The following is a 4,688-nucleotide window of genomic DNA, read 5'->3' on the forward strand; positions in this document are numbered from 1 at the left end:
CAATGGCCATCTCCCCACAGAGACAGGGATATCAATAGCTGTCCAAATACTGAGTCACATTCCTAGGTGCTAAAGAAACCAGGAGAGAGATGACAGTGCCTAGCTTTAGCATAATAATGAGAAAAGCTGTACTGACAACTGCAGGAAGGAAAGAGTTGTCTGTCTCACCCTTTCCCTTGGTTCCTGTAGTTCAGTGTGGAGGGAAGCCTCTAACTTCAGAAAGGAGGAAAGGATGAAATTTAGCCCCTAAACTTGAATTCAGATGTCAGTCGGGCCCATAAGGCTAAAATACAGAGTTAAGAGATTGCTGTATGTCCCCAACCCATGTACTTTAATCATTTTTAATATATTATAAGGAGAAAAGAATCAATAATGTAACTAAGTTGTTGAGATTTTTTAAAATAAGGAAGTTTTAGAAATAAGAAAATCCATATAGCAAACCACAAAATGATGATGTGGAAATGCATTTATTGACTAAGAATTATATTGATATATTCTCATGTGAAAGTAAGACATTAAATACTTATTTAATAATTCACTGTGTATAAAATGGGAGAAGTAGAAGATTCTTTTGTCTTCTAAATATGCCTATGTTACTTCTCATTTTATTTGAAAGGCAAAGAGACAGAGAGAAGGACAGATTTTCTAACCACTGGTTTACTCCCCAACGTCCATAATAGCTAGGGCTATGCAAAACTGAAGACAGGACCTAGGAACTCAATCCAGGTCTTCCACATGATGACAGAGACCCAGTGTCCTGGAACTCTCACCTGTTGCCACTCAGGTTGTGCATTAGCAGGAAGCTAGAGTTGGAAGTGGAGCGGTGGAGAGTAAAACCAGGCACTCAGGTATGGGATGTAGAAGTCCCAAGCAGTGTCTTTGCCCTTGCACCAAATACCTTCCAAGATTTACCTGATTTGTAAATATAGAAACTATCTAGTGCAAAATGTTGAGAACAAAATAATTGTAAACTGATTAAAAGTATAGTGCTCATGAACTCACTGTTCTGTAAACATGCTTATAGTATACTGCTTCGTGTGTAAAGTAAGTAGAGCAATGAAGTTTTCCTCATATTACTTCACTGTGATCTCTTCTGCTTTCCTTTTTCACATTAAGAATCCTTGCAATTACATTGGGTGTGTCTGTAAGCTGCTTTTGTTGTGGCCAAAATAAAAACAGGAAATGCTACTTATGTCATGCCACTTCTTTATCCAGAATACTAAACACGACAGCTGTAGGAAGGCCATAACAGCACAACACATGTGATCATTTTTGTTGTTCTGTACTCTACTGGATGTTGGGACTATTATGGTTAACTAAAGAAAGTAAAAATGGATAATTCAATAGTGAAATCAATTACTTGATTATGGGATAACATTTTTTGTTGTTGAATTTTTTATTGTTGTTTTATGATGCAGTTTAATAGTCATTGGAATTTCCTGTCCTCCTCCCCAATCCTGTTCCGGTACTGCAAGATACTGACAGCTAAGTGTGACTGTAGTTGAGGCTTCCAAAGACTGTTATACTATTCTTCTGGAATAGGGGCTTCAGTATTCTGGGAGAAATGTAAGATCAGTGAATTCCATAAACGAAGGGTCATTATATTTCTGCTTTTTACTAAGTTCAGCTTTGTGATCAGAAGAACTGCTACATGAATACCACGATGACAGATAAGGTATTTTGCAAGTCAATGAGTGGTACTTTTGATAGAAACATGGCATGCAGGGAAGACCACTATGCATGCAGAATAAATACCAATTTCAGTAATATCAAAACACTTCCCTTCCATGATGGACATGGTTACATACAGTTGATCTACCAACAGAGAGCTGGCTGATCAGCCTGGTAAATAGTGACATATCAGGGAGTCAATGTTGGTTTACACTGTTGGCACATTGGTATTTCTTAGTGGCCATAGCTGGGTTATCTTTGCTGAGTGGAATTCCACATTTTTGAGCCCGTGCTTAACTTCCATCACTGACATCATTGGCTCCTTATAAGCCCATTGGGCAATGCAGAGATGGCTCAGAAAACAAAACAGATCATTTTATCAACTTCATTGTTAAAATTTTCACCTATTAAGTACATCTTGAATACAAAAATTTTATTTGCAAATTATACCTCAAGAAAGTTGAAAATGTAAAAAGAAAATATTCTCTTCAATTGAAGTTGTCCTTCAGTGAGCATTCACATGAGACACACATAACTTTACTTCTACTGATTATTTAGAGCTTATTCACAAATCTCTTCCTCAGATGCCCTTGTCGCCCGGTTTTCAATCAGCCAAACTGCTGGCCAGCACTCCTAAGTTGCCCTATGATCACATATTTGAACATTTCTCCTTCTAATCAAAACAGACTACATGTATTTCCCCAGCCTTTTCCCACTGAGTAAAGGATTTCCCTTCACCTTTGTCCTTCAGAGACATTTCAGCAAGGGGTTGTAATCCTTCAGCTGGCCACTTTTGAGTGAGGCCTCCATATCATGCACATCCAAATCAAGCACAGCTATTCTTGGGAATTGCCAATTTCTCCTTCAGAAATGTACATAAGGCATAGGTTCAGAGATAAGGCAGAACATCAGAAATAAGAGTCGTGGAGATCTGAGTCACTTCTTCATGTTACTTGCACTTTGCAGTCCTGCTTACAATTAATCTCATACGATTTCTATTTGTTGATGAAAGGTGGTTGTGTAATGAAACTTTCTGGTTAAGTGAGTCAGTATATGATGGGCAGTTCAAACTCCATGGTAACTTGGTGGCTGAAATTTAAGCATATAGATTCTACTAAGGCCCAGTAGCAGTACAAGAACTATTTCTCAAATGGAAATTATCTTCAGAAGATGATTTTGATCTATAATACTTAGGGCCAAAAACTCCAAACAGCATTCCTTTCTGTCACTGATACCTGAAGCTCACTTGAATCTTCTGGATCATAGTTCCCAAATGGCATAGTAGCTTGCATAGCATTCTGGACTTCCAGAGCTTCTTTTGTTCTTTGTTGTATTCCAAATTAGCAACTTGTTGTATCGATTGCTAAATGGGCTGCAATAATACTGCCGAATGTGGAGTATATTTCTTTCAAAAGCAAAAGGCCTATTAGGTGTTGTGTTTCCTTTTTGATTATACAAAGGGCCTGGGGCAACAACTTAACCTTCACAAGCCTTATAGCTCTGATTCTCTAGATGTCTCACTAAGGTAGAAGGCTCCTGCATATTTTAAATTAAAGTTATGTCTCATTCTCTGATATGTATTCGTAAGTTTAAAGTTATTGCTATGTCCAGGTCACTCTAATGGACAAACTTGACATCTTTTAGGTGGGATAGGCAATCAAGATTATGAGAACAAAATTGTGAAATAGGGTTGGAGATTTGATTTGCCCCTGATATAAGACTGTTGTGGTATATTGATGGCCTTTCCAGGTAAAGGAAAATAGCTTCTGGAAGTTTTTACTAATAAAGAAGTACTTTTCAGATCAATGCATACCAGAAGCTAATTTGCTTTTCAAATAAACTTGTAACACACTCAACTAAAAGCACATCTTTCCATTATTTTCCCTAAATATGACCATCATATGTGTAATTCTTAATTTATCATATATATGTCTTATAATGAATATGATCTATCATTTTGTATGTGTGGTACTATTCTGTAAGTGGCATATTGATTTTCTCATTTTACTACTTGAATTGCTCTCACTTAACAATATTTTAAACATTTATCCATCTTAACACAAAGATATCATTCATTCATTTTAAATGTAGCATAATATTCCATTGCACTAACATTGTTTTTGTCCCAGTTTGTGACTCCCATGTGAATGAACTGAAATTTGAATTGTCATTGAAATACACAAGATTGGAACTTTCCTAGAAACCAATGCAAAAAGAAGGTGAACCAGAGAGCATTTACCCGGGGAATTACAAATGGTCTTTTTAATCTTTATTTGTGTTGGTCAACTTTTGAATTGTTTCTTACTTTATTCTTTTTGTTTTATCTTTCCTGCAATGGTTTAGTGAATATCTTCTTACTGGCCTCACAGATAGTCATTTTCACTTTCTTTACTCATGGAGAAATTGTCTCTCTCTCTCTCTCTCTCTCTCTCTTAAATATCACTATTTGGACACTCAGCTATTTGTAAAGTTTTCTGATTTTTTTTTTTGTATGTGTTGTTAGATTTGTTTCTACATTTAAATTCTGTCATACCTGATAAGTAACGAAGTTTATTTAAATTACTTTGTATTCCTTAGATTATTGATCTTATAACACACTGTCTTGTGATTATTGTTTATATGTATTTCTTCTTCCTCACAGCATTTACAAATATTATCCTTTTAATTATAGTGTTTCTTAATGCATTAGGGCTGATGTCTTCCACAGAATCATAGATAAATCATTTTAACAGATATTTATTGGATGTACATTATTTGACAGACACTTCAGCTAAAATCTACACCTCTTCTGAGATTCAGATATTTCTATGTACTGGGAATATCCACAGGTAGAAATAAAAGTATTAGTACTCACTTATACATGTGTGAGCTTTAAAGGATAGCATCACATATAATCCCAAATTACCTATCTTTAAGTATTCAAATACTAACTGGAAATATTTAACAGGAAGCAAATATTTCCATTATATATGTGTATACACAAGCATATATGATATATATAACACACATATCATATA

Source organism: Ochotona princeps, chromosome X (assembly GCF_030435755.1).
Source record: "Ochotona princeps isolate mOchPri1 chromosome X, mOchPri1.hap1, whole genome shotgun sequence".
Taxonomy (NCBI): Eukaryota; Metazoa; Chordata; class Mammalia; order Lagomorpha; family Ochotonidae; genus Ochotona; species Ochotona princeps.